The sequence below is a fragment of the Erpetoichthys calabaricus genome, chromosome 12 (genome assembly GCF_900747795.2).
Source record: "Erpetoichthys calabaricus chromosome 12, fErpCal1.3, whole genome shotgun sequence".
Taxonomy (NCBI): Eukaryota; Metazoa; Chordata; class Cladistia; order Polypteriformes; family Polypteridae; genus Erpetoichthys; species Erpetoichthys calabaricus.
Window position 1 is genome coordinate 57,976,720 of NC_041405.2, and position 25,663 is coordinate 58,002,382.

General features: G+C 37.5%; 1 protein-coding gene across 2 annotated transcripts in view; it reads left to right on the forward strand.

Moving 5' to 3' along the window:
- Positions 1–25,663, forward strand: part of LOC114662234 (5-hydroxytryptamine receptor 2A-like) — a 620,625-nt gene that overhangs the window by 58,175 nt on the left and 536,787 nt on the right. The window contains exon 1 of one of the 2 annotated variants that reach the window (XM_051934696.1): positions 15,367–15,419. The exons of the other annotated variant lie outside the window; for it this stretch is intronic. The gene's annotated coding sequence lies outside the window, so the exon portion shown is untranslated. Of the gene's footprint in view, positions 1–15,366; positions 15,420–25,663 lie in introns of those variants that run through there. 2 annotated transcript variants of the gene reach the window in all.

Here is a 25,663-nt window from a genome sequence, read left to right on the forward strand (position 1 = left end):
TTCATACTTTAAAGAAAAGCAGGCTCCTAAGGAAAAAGTTCTCTACCCTTTTCTATATAGTCCCTCTGTGCTCCAAGACCGGTCCAACCTGTCATTAATGTGGACCTCCAAGTACTTGTAAGAGTGGTCCACCTCTGTATCCAACCCATGAATAGTGACTGGACATAGAGGCTTTTTGGAGTGGCAACAGTTAAAAATCAGTTCTTTGGATTTGCTGATGTTAAGTTGCAGACAATTCTCTTTGCACCAAAAAACTTCTAAACCTGACTCCAATACTCTGTCTCATCCCCTGTATCAATACACCCCATAAGTGCAGAGAATTTCTGCAAGTGACATGACCTGCTGTTATATTTGTGGTCGGAGGTGTACAGAGTGAAGAGAAAAGGCGACAGGACTGTTTCTTGTGGTGCTCCAGTGTTGCTCACATCCGAATCTGAAACACAGTCCTTGAGTCTCACAAACTGCGTTCTTCCCAACAGAGAGTCCATTATCCATTATCATTATAAATTTTAAATCAATTTAATGGCATCTCGATAAAAAAAAAAAAAAAACAACTTTTAATAAAAAAAAATGAAAAATTCTTTGTGATTTCAAACTTTTGAACACTAATGTATATCATAATTTTCACTCATCCATTGTTCCATGTTTATTATAGTTTAAAAGTTGTGAAGAGTCGGAACAAGGTACAAGGTGGAAAGCAACAACTGACAGAACACCAGTCCATTGCAGTCATACTCGCACAATTTAGATCTACCAGTCAACCTAACTGTGTGTCTTTGGGAGTTGGGGTACAAGGACATATAAAAACAGTGACTGGCCTGGGATTTGAGCCACGACTATAACTATCAAATATGAAATGTGACCATTTGAAACCAAAATCAGTTTATCCTTCCAAAATGGATCACACTAGCACATTTTATGTTTAAAAGTGGAATAATCATATATTGATAGTATTTAAAATTGTAAAATGTCGATATATGAATTATTAGACAATATTTTCCAAAGAAAATTGCTTCTTACAAAATCCCTTTTTTTCAATTATGTTTTTAAATTGTTCATAATTCTTTTTATATTATATATTTCACATCTCCTGCGGTGGGCTGGCACCCTGCCCGGGGTTTGTTTCCTGCCTTGCGCCCTGTGTTGGCCGGGATTGGCTCCAGCAGACCCCCATGACCCTGTAGTTAGGATATGGTGGGTTGGATAATGGATGGATGGATGGATATTTCACAACTCATTTATGCTTTCCAGAAATTAACTTCTTTGTACAATTAAGTATAATGCACTGTCCATATCTGATATAAAATGGTTTAATACTTTTTCTTTTTGTTTGGCATGTAAAGTCAGTATTCTAAACAGCGCACTAATTCTGTGTCTCTCTCAGTTGATTGTTTTATACTGTAATTTTGAACACATAATGAGCTGGAAAACAAATCTTTATAAAACTGACAAAAAGACCTGTAAATATGAATGAATATAACCAGATTAAACAAATAATAAAATTTGATTTGTTATATAATTTTTAAAGCATAATATTTCTCAGTAAATGTCAATGAAGATTGAAATAACAGTAGTGGTCAGGAAGGAGGCATAGGTCTTCAGCACCATGGAGAGCTCACACATTCTAAGTTCTTACCCCACTCAGTTGACTGTCCCACAGGCACACACAATGGCTCTCTGTCTGTACATCTTTGTCCTCTGCTTCAGTCAAGCATACTGTAGTTTCCCTTGCTGGAAAATATGAGCAAAGTATGACTGTCTACACTATTGTAGCTGGGATTTCTTTGCTCAGGCAGCACACCTGTCATGCATGAGCCATCTCTTCTGGGCACCTAGGACACAAACTCCATTTTCTTACCTCATTTGAAGAGTGAAAAGCAACCGTCTTAGCCAGTCAAGCCAAAGGAGACCTCTGTCAGTGTAAATTATTAATCAGGCTTCTGATCATTGCACTAAGATGACTTAAAAGAAACATGTCAAAAATCAAAGTTGATTGGAAATCAAGTGAGTAGGGAAATATGTCAAGAAAGACGATCTCTATGTATTTCATGTGGCTGACTGAAATCTTCAGAAATAAGAGGTTTTGTTTTTTTTTTTAACCAGAGCTTGTCAAGTAACAAGATAACAAAATCTTAATCTTGAAATAAGTATTTGATTAAAAAATATATATCATTATTAGAACATGGCCTTAAAAATGTTCTAACATTTTGAGCTGTTGAAAAAAAAGTGTTTTCAGGAATAATTGAATGTTTAAAAAATAAAATGAAGTAAAACACAAAAGTGTTAATGTGCAATATATCTAGGAAAACATTTAATTAAATGTATTTTTATTTAGCATGCATTATTTTTATGGTCAAGGAGTTTCTTCCCTAATGTATGGTTAAATTTCTGTTTCTGTCTGTTTTGCTCATTTTTTATTATTGTTCACAATTTAATTTAATTTATGGTAATATTGCTCTGTTCATTTATTATTTGTCTAATTGTTTATTTTCTGATAATTTTATTCTACATAGTTGTTATTTAGTTTCAAAGTTTTATTTAGTTTCCATGTATTTTGTGGGTGGATCCACAAGAGACGGGGACACCCTTCCATCACAGCTAAGGGACTTCCTCAACCAATAAATGCAGAATGGGAAGTAAAGTCCCTTCTTGTATCATCAGTTTTTTTTTTTTTTTGGCTTTTGACCGTTTCTGCTCCGGAACTTGAATATTCTTAAGGATTGTGTTTGCTTGGATTGAATTTGACACATTCTTTATTTTACACACTTTTGAACATTTTGTTTTATTTTTTCTCTTTCATTTAATAAATCCTCTTTTATAAAGATTTCTTGTTGCCTTAGTCTATAGAAGCCAGGAGTTGACTGCGAGTCTCTGTGAGTCTTTTTGCATGTGTTTTGGGACGTTATAGAATACAATTTTGAACTTTGAGAATGGAGTTCATTTTTGCCCAATGTAGTCTGTAGCCAGCCACTTTAGTGCTGTTTGGTGCTCCTCCTTCAGTCAGGCTGGTGGGATTCTCGCCTGCTTCCTTGTATGTTATTGAAGGCATCCCACCACTTGGCCATTTGTGAAATAAATCACAACAATATTACATGGGCTCCATGCTCCATACATAAGTTATTGGCTATCCACTCATTCATTTTGTTATTATCTTATTCAGTCTAGAGTTATGAACCCATTGTCTACCCCATTAGAATAGGGCACAAGACAGAGAAGAGCACACTCAGATAAGCAAACACATTTACTCATCCTGGGCCAAGATTTGTGGATAAGAGGAAAAAAATAGAATAACCAAAATCTACACAGACACACCCCATGCTTGGCTCAGGATTTGAACTGGAGAATGTGGAGGTGTGATACAGAAGTGGTAACTTCTGGATCACTGTTTTATTCTATCTATCTATCTATCTATCTATCTATCTATCTATCTATCTATCTATCTATCTATCTATCTATCTATCTATCTATCTATCTATCTATCTATCTATCTATCTATCTATCTATCTATCTATCTATCTATCTATCTATCTATCTATCTATCTATCTATCTATCTATCTATACAATCCTATGCCATTTGACTGATCTGGACCAACGTTTGCATAGTTGCTCTCCAGGACCCAAAATTTTCACCCTGAGTGTTGTGTGTGTGTGTGTGTGTGTGCTGTCGTTGGCATTTCCCTACTTGATCATGGGTGTCGTCATTTCCCAGTTTCTCTGAAATCTTGTATATGAATGGGTCAGAATTACTGTACATATGCGCACATTCTCTGATCAGTCTCGTTATAAATCATGACTTTTGTGTGGACAGTTGCATATGTAGATTTTAAGCCTCTTTTCATGTGTTATGTACGTTTTATGAATCTGATGTCAGAATCTGCTGATCTTGAGCAAAATCGCTAAACTGAAATGTCCAGTTTACTAAATTTGATTTTTTTTTTTTTTTTTACTGGAACCCATCCTCCTACTCACTTTTCAAAAAACAAATTCTATTACAAGTTGTGTAGTATATGAAGCAATTATAATCTACATGGTGAGTCAAAATTATGTTAACATTTGAATGGCAGAAACAATTTATTCACAAAACATGCTTCATATGTGCAAGATGATTTACAGGAATGTCTCAACCTTTTCGCCATTATGTTCAATACACAAAAACAAATGAGCAACAGTACCATTTAAAGCCCGGACACACATTTCAAGGGGAATAGATGATACCACAGTCCGTATTCTGTCCTTCAGGTCATTGATATCACAAACTTTACTGCTATACACACGCTCCTTCACCATACCCCATAACCAGAAATCACAGGGTGTCAAATCAGGGGAGTGTGGAGGCCATGGCAATTGTCTACCACAACCTATCCATCGACCTGGAAAGGTGTGGTCGAGATAAAATTAATCCTTTAGTGTTAACATAATTTTGACTCACCCTGTACTATTAGTAATTTACTGCAATTAACGGGGCTCTATATTATAAGTCTTTCTATATTTACTTTTCTACAAATAGATTTAGCTTGTATTTTGGCTTTGTAAATTACGGAAGCAGAGAGACTATGTGCAATATCGTTATTTTTTTTAATTGTCTCTTCGCGATAACAGACTAATTTTATCAAGATCTTGAGAAAGCGAACTTTGATTTCTGGAGATAATGGAATAATTTTATTGCAATCTCAAGAAAACAAAACTTAACCTTTGCTCCTGGCATCAGGCTCGCTTAGATTGTGACGCTTATACAGCTGAAGCCTTGCTTAAGTTCTTAAGCTCTTCTTAAATGACGGACACTAATGTTATTATATTCTAAACTAAGGTATAAACATATTTCAGCCTGTGTGAGCCCTTGATTGAACAAAAATGGGATGCGCTGATCAATACAGTTCTCCTCTTCTGCCATTTGAAACAGGATGTGGCTTCAATAAGCTAAACATTAAATGTTAGATACAATTATTTCATAATTTTCGAGAAAACAAGATCTTTTATTTTATCGAGATCTTGATAACATTATTCTGTTATCTTGAGGAAACAATTTAAAAAAATAACGATTTTGCACACCTTCTCTTGGCTTCCGTAGTAAATATCCAGAAACAAGAAAAAAATGAAGGCCAAGAGCAAAATATTTTATATAACCAAGCAGAATATTCAGGTTAAAGAGAAAAAGAGAGCAAAGAAGTAACATATTTGGAATTGTTATTAAGACTATCATTTGAAGCTATTACTTGTGTAAACCCTCAGAAATGGTAAATTGGAATAAGTAAGCCTAAAATGTTATGTTATATTTAATTTGAATACAATGATAAAAAGGCAGCCACCACACCCAGCTGGTTGTTTGCTGCCTGCTCATTTTCTTGATGATCTTCTGTCAGTCACAAGGGTTTAACATTTGAGTGCTATTATCTTGGAATTCATCAAGCTGTCCGACCTTTGGTTTAATTATTTTTGGCTTTGACAAAAGATTCTCTGCCTGTTTTTGATACTCTGGCCTTTGCCTATTTTTGACGACTCCCTTGCCTATCCGTTTACATTTCCTTTTCATTGGTATTATTTCTGCCTTTTAGTAATCCCTTGTACTGTTACAATTAAGTGTTTTGTCCTTCCCTTCTTGTGTGTGTGTACTTCTGCATTGATAATTAGGCATGAATAATAACTCTATTTTTAAGGGAGTATGTGCCACTGCAAAAAACAAGTTGGAGAAAAGGTCTATAAATTTCTTCCAAGCATTTTTGATGTTTCCATCTGTTTCAAATCTGCCATGGTTTTGTTTGAGTGCTGTGTCCTCCAATGCTCGTTTTAAGATGTATGTGTTTTTGGGCTGGCAATTAGGTATGAATAAAGAATCTATTTTTAAAGAATCTTGTGCTCTCGTATTACATAATGCCAGTTGGAGAGAACTGAAAGCCCTATATATTTCTTACAAGAATTTTTGATGGTTCCATCTGTTTCTGATCTGCCATCATTTTGTATTTATAGAGGATAAATGTTTTGCCATCCATAGTACTGTGTTTCAAATGAAAGCTGGAAATAGGTATAGCTACAATATTTGATTGAAACACTCATTGAAACTGCCAACTATTTCATATTAATGGAGGAACTTTTCCTATGAGATGACCTGACTTGTCCTATTGGTAACAGACTATCCCTTTAGAGTCTCCATTAATTATATCGTATTTTCTTCTATCAAGAGTCCAAAGGTGTTGCTTTTGTTGTGGATGTAGGCCCTGTCACCCAAATTCATGTGCTACCACAATAAAAAATATGGAGAAAGTCAGGTGACTCCTGAGTTATATTTTTTTGATATGCTGTCCAGCTCTACTTCTTTTATGGAACATTTGCACTCAAAAACTCTCACATTGTCAAACTGACACCAGTCCATATGACATCGAGTATCCATATTGTCGATGGGAACAGATATCTTCAGCCATGGAGGGAGTAAGCAAGCTCCACACAGATGGTGCCACAGCTAGGAAGCAAGCCAGGGCCCCAGTGCAGTCAGGCAGCAGCACAGCTCACTGCTCCTTTGTTGCCTGTTTTTTAAAATTTTCATTCAGCAGAACACATATATGGTAAGAGACCTAACAGAGCCACTGAAAGATTGATGAAGGAATATTCAATATTTTAAAAGACATGTACATTAAATGTACAACTTCATTCTACTTACTGCTTACATTTATTGAGGGATGGGAAGTACATATCTGAGTGAACCACTACAAAAATTTCATGAGCATTTTTCTTATCATTAGTTGCTTAAGGTCAACATCATCAACTTTATTTTTTCACCTATGGTACATAGTTACATTCATTTTAAACACAATGGTGTCTTTAATTAGTATTACCTGTCAAACTCAAACACAATAAGGAAAGTAGCCTGTTAAGGAGTCTATTTTCATACACGCATGCATCCATCCATCTATCTGTACATATTTTTTTGGGGGTTGCAGCCTCTCCATACAGGACTGGACACAAACACTTTGAACAGAGTTCCAGGCACACATTCATGCACACCTACTTGGAGACAGTGTAGAGTGGCCAGCTGCTGCATGACTTTGAGAATTTGGAAGGAGTACCCAGAGAAGCCTGGGGCATGAAGGGTTAAAGCCTATCCTGGCTACAGAAAGCGCAAGACAGGAACCATCTCTGGGTGGGACACTAGTCTGTCATAAAGCTCATTCATGCACAAACCCACAGTGATACTGGGATGGTCTAGCATTAGGAATAAGCCTAGCACTCACATATGTAAGGCTGAAAGACCTTGAGAAGACCTACATGGACAAAGTGAGAACTTGTAAACTCAACACTGACAAACACATGGAAGGAATATGCATCCTGAACTCTGGAGCTGTGAAGCAGTAGTGTCTAACCATTGTGCCGCCTGTTTTCACAGTCTTCATTAAAAATTTCTTTTAGTAAACACTGTTATAAATGTCCTTGTTGAGGCAGATGTCACCTTTTTGGATCTCAATGTGAAGCAAAAACGCCAGTGGTTTATAATTAAGTTTATTTTAAAGTTACAGTCACAGTGATCTAATTGTGATGTTAATGGCACTAAGGAATACTGATTTTGCAGAACCTACTTTTCATTCTGCTGTTTGGCATTAATACAAAGCACTGAAAGGTAGACCTGAAATTATTTCAGTGAGTAATGTTTGTAAAATTTTAGTGAGTGAAACACCACATTCTTAGTTCAGCTTGCTGCTACCTCCACTCTTTACTCCTTGTTAGAATTAACATAACATAAAATAATCAGGCCGTCACAAAGGCTCCTCACACGCACAGCCACACTCACACTTGGCCAAGTTTAAAGAAGTAATATGGATGAGTGAATGAAGGTGCCCTGTGATGACCTGCCTGCACATCCAGTGTAGTGTCTTGCCTCATCCCACTAGTAATCGGGGCTGTCTTAATGCATGGGTACACCGGGCAGTTGCCCAGGGGCCCCACGAGCATAGGGGTGCCATGCTAATCTATGTATGTCGTGAATTGCTGAGTGGTTGTGTAGGTAGAGCCCCAGTGCACTGCTTTGCCCAGCCTATAATGCGGACCTGCTAGTAATAACATCCACAATGCTGGAAAGATAAATTCTACTGCACTTTAAAATAATTAAATTAGATAAACTTCATTAACGCCATGGGGAAATTCAAAAGCATACAGCAGCAAAAACATAAAAAACAAGAATACAGACTCACAGGACAGATAATATCAATTGATCAATCAATCAAATAATAAATAAATAAATACACATAATGATTACTTTTGGGTGGAAGCATTGAATTGCCTGATAGCATTCCCAGAGGTGCTTCTTAGCATGCCATGGTGGATTGAGCCCTCAGCTAGAAGTGCATCCAACTTTTGCCATCATCCTCATGCTGCACAGATCAACAGACCTGAGTCTCCTTAGCAAATTACTTACAGGTCACTTGATCATGAGGTCCAGTGCTTTTACCCTAGTGGGTATTATAGTTAATATGATTTAAGGTTCCCACCAACACTGCACTCACTGACCATTACGAATACTCTGGCTGGAGACCGTCGTGACAGACCCCTCTCTGGCTGCTCCTTCCACAGGATGCTGTGATGTCATTTAGGGGCCTGTGGCTGGAGGTGTGAAGTGGATAGTCTTGGCCCATCGCAATGTGTATATATAAAGACAGATATCAATACCAAGAATAAATAAATATCTGTGACTGAATTACAGATAATAAGCCTAATATCTTAAATTAACAAGTGTATGATTTTAAAAACAAAATAAGAGTTTACTATTTCTATATTTATACCATAATGGAAATTTGCTTAAAACTTGCGATTTTGTATATGGATTTAACCAGATAATATCTAAATGTACTCTCTTATTAAACAATATTTCTTTCGCACAATATTACAAGTTAAAACTTACTGCAAGCCACTGAATGATGTTGCAGAATCGAGGGGTTCTCTACTGCATCCAGACTCTATTGAAACCATTGAATTTGTGTCTTAACAATAAACTGAGTCCTTAGCAGAACTTTAGCAGAACTTCAAGCAAATATAGAAGTTCTTAAGAGTAGAACTGATATCTGAGCACTTGAACAAATTATAACACAAAGTAAGCAGGAGTGCAATGAGCCAAGGGTACATTATACACACTCAGTTTATAAATGCACAACTCTGGCTTTTTATGCTTATCTAGGTGTTTTATCTACTTTATTTTCATGGGGGCGAAAGCCTCTTCCTGAAGTATCAGGCACTAGTCCTGTATGGAATTCAAATTAGTGTCACCAGTTGCCCTAAAGACATCTTCCAGATATCAAAAGAAAAGCAGAGTACACACAAAGATACAGGGGCCGGTGACCAAGAACAGAATTGAACCCAATTTCTGGAGACATGAGGCAGAAATGCTAAACAGGGTGCCTCACTCTATATATAAAATGTGCAGTGAAATGATCACTTTAAAGAAAACAAAAAAAATATATAAAAAAAAAAAACAAAGGCAACATTGCTACAGTACTAAATTGAACCTAAAGTTTCAGAAAGAAGGCAAATGTGTCATTGTAACATTAACTCCACGTCCTTCGCCTTTCTCACACAAACAATGAAAGAAACCAAACATCCCTGTGCTTGCAGTGGCAGCCTGCCAACATCAGGTAAGATATTTATGAAACATTTAAATCGTATTTTAAAGCATTTTATGCAAATCTGGAAAAGATGTTGTTAATGAATTTGAGTAGAGCATTAAAAAGTGAAACAAAACCCTACAGGAACAGTCAAGCCTTGTAGGAGAACATTCTGCAAAAGAAATGGAGTCCTGGGTAAGCAAGTTGAACAGAATGGTGCAGAGATACACGACAGCTTAGAAAAATGTGGCTGTTGACATACTTATTTGTAGTTAGTTTCAGAGATTTTAAAACCTCTTTATTGACAAGGCTAAAATTGGACAGATTAAAGGATCATCTGAATTTGTTAAATGAGTAAATGAAAATCTATACCCTGTGTACAGTAGCTGTAAAATGTCTAAGGAGGAATTAGGCTGTGTTCTCCATGATAAATTCACACTACAGTATGGCTTTTATCTGATTTATTGATTGTAATGTTCAGGCAGTGAATAATGGTGCCACCTAACAGCACTTGGTGTGAGATTCGCATGTTCTCCTTGTTTGTGTGTAACTTAAACCGTTAGTCTAACTGGTGGCTCAAAAATGGCCTGATGTGCATGAGCGGATGTGTAAACTGGCATCCAACACAAGCCCACTTCATGGCCCACACCTACTACCTCCAAGAAAAGTTCTGGCTTCTCAAGATTCTGGGCTGTTTAAAATGGATAAGTGATATAAAATAGACAGCTGGACGACTTACAAAATGAATAGTGTTCTGTAAAACAAAATGGTTAAGCCTCATACATAATCAACAGTTGTGTTAATTTGTATTGAACTGTTTGGATTATAAAGTGTATATTATGATGGCATTTTTCTTGATTATTTTTGTGCAGCAGCCAGCAGTGGGCAGAAGCCAGGAAGAGGCACAGGGTGGGATGCGCGCTGCTAAGATACGTTTAAACAAAATAACAGTATGTTACTTGATTAGGTTATTAGTCATCAATTAAATCATCCTTATTGCTTGATTAGTTGATTAATTTTCAATTGATATATTCATTGATTAGTAATTTATCATGTCACTGATTAACTGATTCATTGACTTGTTAAGAATTCTCTGATTAACTGTCAGTCATTTAGTTAAGAAAATAATGACTCATTCTGTCTGAGTGCAAATGTATGGCATGCGTGCCACAGTGGCCTTATTTAAACCTGGTTAAACATACAATACTAAGGAAAATCTAGTGAGTCTTCAGCCGGGATTTAAAAGCTGAGACCGAAGGGGCATCTCTTATAGTAGCAGGCAGACCATTCCACAGTTTAGGGGCCAGTAACTAAAAGCTCGACCTCCTGCTGTTATTTTATTAATCCTTGGAATCATAAGCAGACCGGCAACTTGAGATCTTAATGTGCGCTCTGGTTTGTAAGTCATGATAAGTTCAGACAAGTAAGCCGGACCTTGGCCATTTAATGCTTTATATGTTAAAAGGAGGATTTTGAAATCTGCCCTAAACTTAACCGGGAGCCAGTGTACGGATTTAAGAACTGGAGTTATGTGTTCATATTTTCTTGTTCTTGTAATAATTCTTGCAGCAGCATTGTGGATTAACTGGAGGCTGTATAAAGAACAGTTTAAACATCCAGTGAACATCGCTTTGCAGTAGTCAATCCTACTAGAAATAAATGCATGAATTAATTTCTCAGAATCCTGTTTATTTAGAAAGCACCTTAATTTCTCAACATTTTTAAGATGGAAGAAACATGATGTGGAGAACTTTGTAATATGCGCTATAAATGACATGCTAGAGTCAAAGATAACTCCTAGATTGCAGGCTGATTCAATAATATTAATGGTGATTCCAACTGAGTTAAATGATGACAGAATATTGTTGTGATCAGCGTCATTCCCTCCAACAATTAACATCTCTGTTTTATTGGTGTTTAAAGATAGGTAGTTCTCATCCATCCACTCCTTTAATTCACTAACACAACTAATTAAAGACAACATCAGAGAAACTTCATTTGATCTAAATGAAAGGTATAACTGGTTATCATTTGCATATGAATGAAAATGAACATGGTCAATGGTGTCAAATGCTGCGCTTAAGTCTAACAACATAATTTCTGTGGAGTTTCCTTCATCAGAGGATATCAGAATGTCATTTACAACCCGCGTTACTTCCGTTTCTGTACTATGACCAGTGCGGAAACCAGACTGGAATTTCTCAAATAAATTGTAATGCATAAGGTGTGACTGAAGCTGATTGGCGACTAATTTTTCTATTTGAAATAGGCCTATAATTATTTAGAATGTGTGGGTCTAGGTCTGACTTTTTAAGTAATGGTTTAATGACTGACACTTTTAGTGCATCAGGTACTGTGCCATGCAATAATGAACTATTGATAATGTTTAGAATAGGTGCTGCAAGAACATCCATTGCACTTTTTACTAGTTTTGTTGGCACTGGATCTAAGGAACAAGTAGTAGGTTTCATTATAGAAATTAAAGTTAAGACTTCCTGCTCAGTTACAGGATTAAAATTACTAAAGTGCTGAATGCAATGTGAGGCAAGGTCTGCTAAGCTAGTATGCGGTTTGTACTGTGATGCTGAGATCTGGGATCTTATATTTTTAATTTTCTCATTGAAGAAGTTCATAAAGTCTGTACTGCTAATATCTGTTGGTATTTTGCACTGTAGATCTGAATTCCCATTTGTTAATTTAGCCGCTGTTCTAAACAGTACCCAAGGATTTTTATTATTGCTATCTATTATTGTAGAATAGTATTCTGAGCAAGCTTTAAAGAGAGCTTTTTTATATTTTTTAACACTCTCTGTCCATGCAATTTGAAAGACATGTAGCTTTGTTGTTTTCCATCTGCGCTTCAGTTTTCGACACTCTAATTTAAGAGCTTGAGTGTTTTCATTAAACCAGGGAGAGTTTCTATGTGCTTTGATCACTTTTGTTTTAAGGGGAGCCACTGCACCCAGAGCATCTCTCAAGGGCACATTATAATGTGATGTTAGCTGATCTAAATTGTTTTACGCGTTTACATTTGGTTTTAACTGATCTACGTAAATGGTTTTCCACAATTACTCTTGACTTACTCAAAGTATCTATAAATTTTGAAGCAGAATTACAATCTAGATGTTGCACTGTCTTTGTTTTAATCTGTGAGTGAATTGGCAAGGGCAGGACTAAATCAAATGCAATTAAGTAGTGATAGGGAATAACTTCATTTAATAGAGTAATATTTAAATTTTGAGTTTCAGCTTTGTAAGTTATAATTAAATCTAATATGTGGTTATGAGTTGGACCTTTGACAATCTCCTACTGAATTTAACAAATAAGTAAAACATTTGCTAAAAGTGTCAGTTTCCACATCAATATATACATTAAAATCCCCCATCAGTACTACGTGATCATGATTTATAGCCAAGTCAGATAAAAGGTTGCTAAATTCAGTCATGAACAATGAATATGGCCCTAGTGGTCTGTAGACTAGCACTATAATTGTGTTGGAATCTGTTTTAATTTTTAAAATGAATGCCTCAAAGGATGTAAAGTCGCCTACATTTTTAGACGTGATTTGCATTTTGTTACAATGAATTATTCCAAGGCCTCCTCCTCGACCAGAATCTCTAGACTTATGAAGGAACAAGTATCCATCTGGTGACGCCTCAGCTAGGGGGACAGTGTCACATTTACTAAGCCAGGTTTCAATGAGAAGACACAGATTAGATTTAGTACTTAATATAATATAATTTACCAAAACAGCTTTACTGCCAAGAGAGTGAATGTTCAACAAGCAGCATTTAAAACTGCATGCTTCTTTCTGAACTGATGATATATTTTTTGTTTAAATTTCTATTACAGATACCCCTGGTGGAGGGTCTGGTTTTATCACTTGGTCTAATTATACACATTATTTTTGGTTATCAAGTAATTTAAGGTTTGCATCAAGGCTAAATTTACTGGATGCCCCACAACAGGGATTATGGGTAACAGCTTCAGGATAGTAACAGGTGGGATAAACAATAGCCTGTGATTTAAGATCACATGATTGCGGCCTGGATGGTGTTCTAATCAGTCAGCCAGGAAGTTTTGCTACCATATTTTGGGAAAATACATAAGATCCCCTCCAGTTAGGATGAAGACCATCTCTTTTGAAAAATCCAGGCCTTTCCCAAGAATCATCCCAATTGTTCACAAACGCTATGCTTTTATTTGCACACCAGGTTTCTAGGTAGCAGTGAAGGGAACGCAATCTGCTATAAATCACATCCCCTCTATATAAACTTGGTAAGGGGCCAGATACAATTAAATTCCGACATTTTCTTTTAGCTTTGGTACATAGAGAGATGCAGTTCCTCTTTAATACCACAGATTGCTGTAAATAAATTTCATTAGTTCTGACATGCAGCAATAAGGTAAATACTTCATTGTCGGTGACACGGTCCAATGTGGCCTCTATGTCAGAAATCTTGGCCCCTGCAAGAAATTTAACATAAACTGCTGATTTAACATAGTTTGGAATTCTAACATTCTGCACTATGGAAACGCCAATTATGAGAATTTTCTTATTCTCAGTTTCCACAGGTGCATTGCGGAGTGCTGAGAATCTGTTCTGGGTCCGAATTGGTGACCTGGGTGATGAGGGACTAAATTTTGGCTTCTTAGACCCCCGCCTTACTGTTACCCACTATCCCTGTGGCTGAATTGGTGCTGCTAACTTCGGCCGCGCACTGACTACAGTGGGACCTGGAGAGACTGAAGCCGAATCAGAAGTAGCCAAATTGTCTAAACAAACCGACTCGATCCAATTTTCGGTTTGCCTAATTGCTATCAGGTTCCTAACGTGGTCCTCCAATTCACGAATTTTCCAGACCAACTCTAAATTAACTAAACACTTTTGGCAGGTGAATCTGTCTACACTGTTGGCTGGAAAACTTGAACTGTACATGCTGCAGGACACACAACATATAAACGTGCCCTCAATGGTCAGAGAGCAGATAGAACTTATGTTTTTAGTGCTGATATCATCTTCTCCGTTTTTGTAGTAACTTCGGTGCTTTGGCGCTTTCCTTATTCAGCTGAATCACTAAGAGACCGTTGGCTTTAAGTTTCCACCACCTGCTGAGCAATCGACTTTGATTTCTCACTGCCAGTCATATTACTGAATCCCATTTTTCTGAAGTTTTGTGGAAAGGAGTCAATTTGACCCCTTTGTATCCTACTACAGGGTGATGTTTGCTGATGTGGCATGCATAACTTCAGAAGACACCTATTAGTTTACTCTTTATTTCAAAAATGTAATTTCCTGCACAAAAATTATTTTTTTTTCAGGTCTAGAGCACCAAAAAGAGGGGGTAATAACAAAAGCTCCACATCTTGTATAACTAGACATCATGAGAAGTTGAGTGGTATATCACATGTGGGGGTCAAAAAACAAACTGATTTCATAGTGCTCGTAAGTAATTCTTATGAACACAGTTATATGAAGCTTCAGATAGTCAGTGGGAAAGGGTAAAAAAAAATCCAGTGGAGAATAACATTCTCTGGGTTTCTGCAACCAAAAGAAGGATTAGCAGAGGTCATGAAATCCTCTGTTCTATTGTTGTCCATGTGGAGTTTTCATATATTCCATCCTTGTTCTAGTGGTTTTGCTTTCAGGTGCTGCAGTCTTCCTCCCATGTTCCCAAAATTATTTAACTGGTGACTTGAGACTGAACTCTTGTGAGTGGGTCTTACGATGGACTGAGGCCCCGTCCATGGTTAGGTCCCACCTTGCGCCACATACTGCTGAGGCTTGGACCCTCACAGAACCCTGAATTGGACTACCTGGGTTAAATGTATACTATGTAAGTGAATGGCTTCTTAATAATAATGTGTTTTATTTAAAATCGGCCTTATTTTGTTGACTACACTCTGTCAAAATTATATTTGTCATTTAAATGTATATTAATCATGGAGTTAAGAATTAGAATTTAGTGGCTGTTTTAGAAGTACAAATGCATCTGCAAAAGCTAGACAAGAAAACTTTAAATGGGAGTTGTTTTGTTTTTATTTAGCAAAAAAAAAAATCTGCCATTGGGATAAGCAACATTTACTTGAGATGATTTCTTAAAGTAAGCTAAATAATCATAAATACAAATTTTTTGATAAGTCAATCATTTTTACAATAAGGAAAACAAGATTTAATATTGTGATATAAAAACTTCTCACTTGTTTAGATTTCAATTTTGCAGTGTGAAATGTTGAAATTTGGCCTCGGGGAGGCTCAGAGGTTAGTACTGTAAAGATTTACAGCATTCTGAAACTATTTTATGAAGTTTCCATTTGCTTGTGTAATGGCACAAACTCTTAAAATATAAAAATATACATATTTCAAAAAATGATGGTGGCAGAGTGGTTGGTACTCCACATCTAGGGACAGGGGTTTCATTTGTGGCTCAGCAACTCTTAACCTGTCTGTTTTCTTGAATGAATTTCATTTTCCAGTGTTCTCAGAATTCCTTGCTGTTCTGCAGTAAAATGTTGTGCAAAGTGAAACAATTTCAGGTTACATGATTAGTTTTATAGGGCCATGGCAGCACGGAGGTTAATTCTGTTGCCTCACCCCTCTAAGCTCCCAGATTGTAATGCTGGTTTGTCTTTGAGGAGCTTAATTGGTGACTTTACCATAGCCTGGTGAGATATTGTGCCCTGTGATAGATTGCCATCTCATCTAGGACTACATCTTGCCTTGTGCTTGAAGTTGCTGGAAAAAGTTTTCATCTCTAGCAACCTTGAACTGAATAATGTGTGTTCATAACATTCTGTTATTGTTATTGGCTTAGCATAGTAGCACATTTCTTAAGACTAATCCATCACAGCTCCAAGCACTTGGGTTTCAGTGATGGCCTGGCATTATCTGTGACACTGCATGTCATGGGGCCATCACAATATGGCAAATGCAGATTTCATTTAGGTGATACTCAGATCAGTGAGTGTAGCTGTAGTGTGGAATTAGCAAGCAGTTAATGTTGAAATCAGGAGACGCCTACACCGGGTAGATAAATTGTCTGAGTAGTGGTGAGGAAGGGGTTCAAAGTTTGAAGAAAGGACAGAGAAAGGAGATCTGGGGGTGAGACCGGTCTGAAGACACCATGGTGTGTTTCTGATGAAGAGGTCTTTAACCCGCGGAGTGACGGAAGGAGCAGGGGAGACAGATGACCCCTTGAGAACTCCCTGAGGGTACCAACTGTGGTGGCAGGAGGGAGCTGATAATGGGATCAAGTTCAGAGGCTAGTGTTGTCAGATCTTCTCATTCACTGAGAGAAAGCAGAGGAGATAAGTGAGGTGTGCTGGAATGAGGAACTATGGGAGGAGGGTCCACTAGAGCTGCAGCGTGAGAATGGAGTAAGCGGGGTAAATGTTATGTTGCTAGTGTTATCGTCAGAAAGGAGATGATATAGCAATGGGGCTGCCACTTACAGAATGAGTGTTATAGGACTGCATTGGTTGATTGGTGGAAGGTTCTAGGAAGAGCTGCTTGTTGTTTTTTAAATGTGTTTTAGTCATTGATTACAGTTCCCTTTTGCACACTGTGTTTTACTGAAAGCATTTTTTCATTTCTGCACATGGGAATGCCCTATTTACACGTAAAATCTTGTGTTTGTCTTTTCATTTGCCCTTGCCTGTTTTCATTTATGAAAATACTAGATGCCCCTACAGCGTTTGGCGGCCATGGCTTCAGGCAATGGGGCATCCCAATATAAAGGTTCCTTAGTTTAATTAGTGGCTTGAATTGGCCCAGGACAAGTGAGAGTGTACTGTGATGCCCTGTCCAAGGCTTTGAGTCAATGTAAGGAGACTCAGAAAATAGATGTTAAAACTTAAAGCTTATGTTGTTTTATTTTCTTCAATGATGATAAAAATTGTATCAGGAAAAGCAACTGCAATGTTTATTACATTTTGCCGTGCATTTTATGCACGCCAGAACCAAAGAGTCAGATACAGTAATTGTGCCTTTGAATCTCTTACAGTGAATAATATAGATATATCTATTGGAAACAATTTACCTTGAAGGACATTTATTTTAAATCTTCTGATCATAATTCTGCACAGAAACAGAAATAAGTTAATTCTGTTAAAGGCAGCGTTTTCCGACAATTGCGTACACCTGATGTCTGTGAGCACGATTTTTTTCTTTCATTTTTATGTTTCTAATAATTATAGCAGTTTCCAAAACTTTTCTTTCACAGGATTTTAAAATTGCAAGCAATTAAGCGAATGCGTATATGTAGTGTTTGAAGGCAATTAGCAGTACACAGCAATACGTAGAGGATCACTTTCACAATTACATTTACATATCTATTTAAAAGTGTTCTGCAAAAGCCTTAAGATGAATACATTATCCTTAGTGGAAACCTTTTTTAGGGAAATAAGCCGAAAATGTGAAAGGCACAGATGAACTCATAAAAATCACAAAGCATAAAGCAGAGCAATGCAACCTAAGCAAATACAAGGGCCGTGTCAGATGGGCTTGAGGTTAATGATTTGTCAAATATTTGTGTTGGAAAACCAAACAGAACATTGCAAAAAAAAAAGAGAAAATAGAAAAGCTGCAGTGAGAAATACTAAACAGGGGTTAAGTATGGAATAGTGGATGGGCCTCAGTTTATGATTTATTCTGCAACTGAAGGTCAGCTCTGTAGGAGAACTACTTTAAAAAATGAAATAACACTTTAGAGGGCAAATGATCCCCATTTTTCTGTGTGAAAAATGTGAGCTTGTTTTTTTTTTCTTAGTTACTTTTTTACGGTTTGTTCCAGCCATCATTTCCATGATCAAGCAAAACCTGGTGTGAAGTTTTATTTTTTTCTCACATTCAGAAAGCTTTCATTCAAAAGTTCATCCATTTTCTGAGCCCACTCAGCTCATTACAGAGTGGTAGGGTGCTGTCCTGACAGCTACAGGTGCAAGGCAGGACCTATGGATGTAACCTCCATAGGGAAACATTCCTTTATAAGGGCCACTTCCAGACATCCTAACCTGAATTTCTTTAGAAACAAACACAGTGACTAATCTGGGATTTGAAGCCTGGTCTCTTCATGTGTGAGGTGCTATTATTCACTTTTCGTTCATTTAAGTTAGTAAGACAAAGAAACTTAAAATGGGTATTATCACATTTGTATATAAGCCTATATTTAGGTTTCAATAATTTTCTGATCACTATTATATCAATATAACGATGTTTCTGTGAATGAAATTGTATACATATATTGTGACGTGTGAGTCCCCCTCTTGCACCGCAAACACAAGGCTGAGTCTCAGTACTTCAGCAAAACCAGCTTTTATTCAGCTTGAAACAGGAACACCACGGTTATTTATTGTAGCGGGATGCACCACTCTCCTATACACAGACACAGCAATCAGGCAGGGACGTGACCAGGTTAATGGCCAAGTAATACTGTGCCCCTTCTTTTATAATGTTCCTTGCATCACCCATTAATGGCAGGTGCTCATAGTGCGATCACAATCTTTTCGGATTTGTCTTCGCTGTGAGCTGCTACGGCGCTGGGAGTCTGTGGTTGCCCCAGCAACCGATAGGCTGTCTTCCCTGAACGTGGCGATCATGCTTCGGGACACTCTTCATATCCTCCCGTTGGGGAGAGTCCCAAAAGAGTTTAGAAACCTTACAATATATATATTGTAAGTGAGTGAGAAGTGAGAGGTGGAGTCAGGGTAAGGGCTTCACCACCGAGGAAACAGAAAACTTGCTTAGCCACTAATAACACAAGTGGGACCAGCACGTCAGCAAAATGAAACCTCAGAAGAAAGACAAAGTCGCTTAGCCACTAACATCAGCAAAACGGTATCCTTTACTTTTCCTCCCGCCACTAATACACAAGTGATGTGAGCACATCGGCAACACGAGACCTCCTAGGAGAGAGATGCCCAGAGTAATTCCTTTCAATTACCTGACATCTGTACATTTCAGTTTTTTTTTTGACAATTTCAATAGTTTCTAGAACCATGAGCTTTCTACAGCACGGGCTTACACAGCTAGTATGTGTGTATTTATATATATATATATACAGTGCATCCAGAAAGTATTCACAGCGCATCACTTTTTCCACATTTTGTTATGTTACAGCCTTATTCCAAAATGGATTAAATTCATTTCTTTCCTCAGAATTCTACACACAACACCCAATAATGACAATGTGAAAAAAGTTTACTTGAGGTTTTTGCAAATTTATTAAAAATAAAAAAACTGAGAAATCACATGTACATAAGTATATATATATAATATATATATATAAGAAGAGAAGAATGAGGCCTGTTATGAATCTCACTAACAGTATGTATGCTTCATAGGATTGATGCTGGTAAAGTGACAATGTTGACTTCCTATGTTGCGTCTCTTTTATGTTGTTTGTACATGAAGAAGTGAGGAGGGGACACAGACATGGCATCAGTCTTTGGACAGGACTTCCTCTAAACAGGAGAACAGGAATGGAAATTGCTGTTATAAATGATGGTGTAATTCCCTCTTCAGTCACCCTGGTGTCCCAATAAACTGGTAACTGTAAGACACTCAATAAAGCCCATGCACATGACAGGAACTCGTGGTTGGACAGGTGACATGGTTGGGACAGTGAGTGGTATCTTTTCTGGATGGGTCACCATTACAGTATACAGGCAGTGGTTGACTGCCTGCTGGGGTGATACTGTATGTTCACCCAGTATGCTGTATGGTGCTGTTCAAGTCTGGATTCCCATAGAGCTGCATGGAAGACCTGTCAGAGACATCTGGTGAGAGCACTTAGGGGTGAGGCTACCCTGCCCTCTTCTGTCTGACCAAGTAGTGCTTCCAAGGTATACTGGTGAAGAACTGGAAGTATTTCTGAGTCCCATATTAAAAGAAACTCATCCTCCTCCTCAGCCAGGTGAGCCAGACTCAAGCACAGAGGCTAAGGATCTGTGCTGGTATCCAGAAGGTTGCCGGTTCAAATCCCCGTCACTGCCAAAAGAGATCCTACTCTGCTGGGCCCTTGAGCAAGACACTTAACCTGTAATTGCTCCAGGGGTGCTTTACAATGGCTGACCCTGCCCTCTCACCCTAAGGGGTATGCGAAAACTAACAAATTCCTAATACAAGAAATTGTATAAGGCGAAATAAAGAACAAAAAAAAATAGAGTGAGACAATGCTCATCTGGAACAGAAGTGAAAGAAGGAAGAAAGGAAAGCAAGAGAAAAGAAAACAAAAGGAAGAGGATTTTTTTTTAATTTAACTATATTGAATTGTGGTAAAGAAATCTTTTTAAAGAAGGAAACAGAAGAATAAAAAGATTCTCTGAACCTGGGACTCTGTCTAGTGTATATACACATACACACACATGCTTATGCCTTATTGCTATGAAGGAGAGATATTTTACTTCCTTTTCTTCTTTCCTGTGTGGTGTAAAGATTAAGGACATGTACATGATTAGGCTGCAAGTATGGCTCTGTCCCTAACTTTGTGACCTTAAGGAAGTCATTTAATTTGCTTGTGCTGTTGTAAAAATATATATACATACTGTATTTATAAGCTCCTATATCAAATAAATTCTGTTGGCTCTTTCTGTTACTGTTATAGTATTTCTGAATCCATGATTCTACAATGAGGACGGGAGCAGTGGCATTTGCACGTTTCTCCTGTGTGTACTTGGGTTTTTTCTCCAGGTAGTCCATCCTCCTTTACCACACTGGAAATGTCAGGCTAACAGATGTTTACAAAATTAGCCTAATGCGGTTGTGTGTATGAATGTGTGCCCTTCGATGGACTGGCACTATATCCAATACCTCTTTATGCCTTGTAATCGACTCATAAACCTCAGCTTGATTGAGTGAGTTTGCTAATGAATTTAATCAATGTTTTGTTTGCTTCTGGTTTAAATGTTTAATATGTGTGGCTTGCAAAGAGCATTAAGTTGCTGCTTTTGTTGCAAAGGGTTCACTGTGTAGGCTAACATTTTACATGAAAGCCAAGTCTAAATCCAGATAGATAGATAGATAGATAGATAGATAGATAGATAGATAGATAGATAGATAGATAGATAGATAGATAGATAGATAGATAGATAGATAGATAGATAGATAGATAGATAGATAGACAGCAACGGCACTAAATAATAGATGAATATATACTTTGTTTAACCCAGTCTTATGTCAGATATGTCCATAACATAAGTATCCTCAAGGAATGTTGTTCGGTAGTTGCAGTTTTCCCCCTTTACAGCTCCATTTCTGTTAGAACTTAATTTTTTGTCATTCTGTTATTAATCTCACTGGTAAAAATGTTGGTTATGCTTTTATGTGTAGAATAATTCTGAATTTACTGTGAAGTTTTAGATTATTAGCATTGAAATGAACACAATCCATGCCACTAAATGGGAGCTAGTGTAAAGTGAAGTGCTTCATACTTCATACCAGCTTGTCATAAGAATTCGGTTGACATTTGGTTGCATGTATTTAAATTTGTGGTCAAATGTAAGCCTTGCCTGTTTAATGAGCGTCAGAGTCATTGCGCTAATGCCTCACAATTTTTGTCTTGCTGATTATCTGTGTCGACTTACACATGCCTTTGTAGGTTTGCTTTGGATATTCTGGTTTCCTGCCACATCCTGAAGATCTTCAGTTAGGCTTGTAATTAGTGCAGTTATTGATTCTAAGTTGTCCTTGAGTCCTGCGATGGATTGGTGCCCCATCCAGAGCTTCTTTCTTCATGTCTGATGCTACTAGGATAGGTTCTTGAACCCCAGGAGCCCTGTAATTGGGTCCAGTGAGCAGGGTGCATGGTTAGTGGAGGTCTTTGATCATTGCTTGAAAAATAGCAGACTTTAGAATTAGGACCATTTTTTATGTCATGTGAAGGAGTGTGTGTGAGTAGGAGTATTGTGACACGCTAACAAATGAGATAGACTGTTCAGAGGGAGTTTCAAGTGATGCAAGCACAAATGAGTTAGTGACACCGGGCATTCTGCCAATGTCTTCAGGTAGTACTAAGGAAAATATGAGGTCCAGATACATACATTTAAATAATAATAAAATACATGTAGCTTTGATCCTTCTATTCTTCTGCATTGTTAAAAATAACATTCTCAATCCTGCTTAATTCAATCTGGCTCTAGATACCTAGAACTGGGCACAGGATGGAAAAGGCACCTGAATATGATGCCATTTCATCATAGGACACATTACAATACAATACAATACAATACAGTTTATTTTTGTATAGCCCAAAATCACACAGGAAGTACCGCAATGGGCTTTAATAGGCCCTGCCTCTTGACAGCCCCCCAGCCTTGACTCTCTAAGAAGACAAGGAAAAACTCCCAAAAAAAACCTAGTAGGGAAAAATTGAAGAAACCTTGGGAAAGGCAGTTCAAAGAGAGACCCCTTTCCAGGTAGGTTGGGCATGCAGTGGGTGTCAAAAGAAGGGGATCAATACAATACAATACACAGAACAGAACAAATCCTCAATAAAAAATTAAAAATTTTTTAGAAGTACGGAGCAGAATTTAACAGTAGATGATATCACATAATAAGATTTGGATAATTTTAGACACCTGGAAACCTCATCCATCAAGCTGCCTCCCCCATTTGGCCATTCCACGGCTGAAACAGTGTTGGGCCAGCCAATCCGATGAAAGGACCCCTCTTTCTCATGATTCCTGCGATCCTCCATCAGGGATGACTTTACCTTAGGCAGGCAAAACAACTTGGCAGGTGGGCCGTGGCACCAAGTGCCACGTTTGAGTACCGAGAAGAGAAACAGAATAGGTGAGGGTTAGTATCCAATTCTAACTATCATGTTACTTATGTTTTAGTGTTAATGACTAACAACAGAGATGCAGTATGTACGGTTAATCAGCAGCTCTAGTCAGGATATGCTAAACTGAAGTAGTGAGTCTTCAGCCAGGATTTAAAAGCTGAGACCGAAGGGGCATCTCTTATAGTAGCAGGCAGACCATTCCACAGTTTAGAGGCCCTGTAACTAAAAGCTCGACCTCCTATTGTTATTTTATTAATCCTTGGAACCATAAGCAGACTAGCATCTTGAGATCTTAATGTGCGCTCTGGTTTGTAAGTCATGATAAGTTCAGACAAGTAAGCCGGACCTCGGCCATTTAATGCTTTATATGTTAAAAGAAGGATTTTGAAATCTGCCCTAAACTTAACCGGGAACCAGTGTAAGGATTTAAGAACTGGAGTTATGTGTTCGTATTTTCTTGTTCTTGTAATAATTCTTGCAGCCGCATTTTGTATTAACTGGAGGCTGTATAAAGAACAGTTTGAACATTCAGTGAACACTGCATTGCAGTAGTCAATCCTACTAGAGATAAATGCATGAATTAATTTCTCAGAATGCTGTTTATTTAGAAAGCGTCTTAATTTCCTAACATTTTTAAGATGGAAGAAACATGTTTTGGACAACTTTGTAATACGCGCTTTAAATGACATGGGATTCCAACTGAGTTAAATGATGACAAAATATTGTTATGATCAGCGTCATTCCCTCCAACAATTAACATCTCTGTTTTATCTGTATTTAAGGACAAGTAGTTCTCATTCATCCACTCCTTTAATTCGCTAACACAACTAATTAAAGACAACATCAGAGAAACTTCATCTGATTTAAATGAAAGGTACAACTGGGTGTCATCTGCATACAAGTGAAAATTAACATTATGTTTCCTAATGATAGATCCCAGTGGAAGCATGTAAAGTGAAAACAGTAAAGGTCCCAGTACTGAGCCCTGCGGGACACCATATCTTACTTCTGTGTATAATGATGGAGTACTGTCAGCACATTTCTGTACATATTGGAATCGATTTGATAAATAAGAACTAAACCAAGCGAGCATGCTGCCTGTAAGCCCAACAGCATTTTCTAGCCTGTGTAATAAAATAGAATGGTCGATGGTGTCAAATACTGCACTTAAGTTCAACAACATAATTACAGTGGAGTTTCCTTCATCAGAGGATATCAGAATGTCGTTTACAATCCGCGTTAGTGCTGTTTCTGTACTATGACCAGTGTGAAAACCAGACTGGAATTTCTCAAATAAATTGTAATACGTAAGGTGTGACTGAAGCTGATTGGCGACTACTTTTTCTAGTATTTTAGAGAGAAACGGTAGATTTGAAATAGGCCTATTATTATTTAGTATGTGTGGGTCTAGGTCTGACTTTTTAAGTAATAGTTTAATGACTGACACTTTTAGTGTATCGGGTACTGTGCCATGCAATAATGAACTACTGATAATGTTTAGAATAGGCAATGCAAGAACATTCATTGCACTTTTTACTAGTTTTGTTGGCACTGGATCTAGGGAACAAGTAGTGGGCTTCAAATTAGAAATTAAAGTTAAGACTTCCTGCTCGGTTACAGGATTAAAATTACTAAAGTGCTGAATGCAATGTGAGACAGGGTCTGCTAAGCTAGTATTTGGTTTGTAGTGTGATGCAGAGATCTGGGATCTTATATTTTTAATTTTCTCATTGAAGAATTTCATAAAGTCTGTATTGCTAATATCTGTTGGTATTTTGCACTGTTGATCTGAATTTCCATTTGTTAATTTAGCCACTGTTCTAAACAGTACCCGAGGATTTTTATTATTGTTATCTATTAATGTAGAATAGTATTCTGAGCGAGCTTTAAAGAGGGCTTTTTTATATTTATTAACACTCTCTGTCCATGCAATTTGAAAGACGTGTAGCTTTGTTGTTCTCCATCTGTGCTCCAGTTTTCGACACTCTAATTTAAGAGCTCAAGTGTTTTCCTTAAACCAGGGACAGCTTCTATGTGCTTTGATCACTTTTGTTTTAAGGGGAGCCACTGTGTCCAGAGCATCTCTCAAGGTCACATTATAATGTGATGTTAGCTGATCTAAATTGTTTTCCACGTTTACATTTGATGTTAACTGATCTGAATGGTTTTCCGCAGTTACACTCGACTTACTCAAAGTATCTATAAATTTTGAAGCAGAATTACAATCTAGATGTCGAACTGTCTTTGTTTTAATCTGGGAGTGTGTTGACAAGGGCAGGACTAAATCAAATGTAATTAAG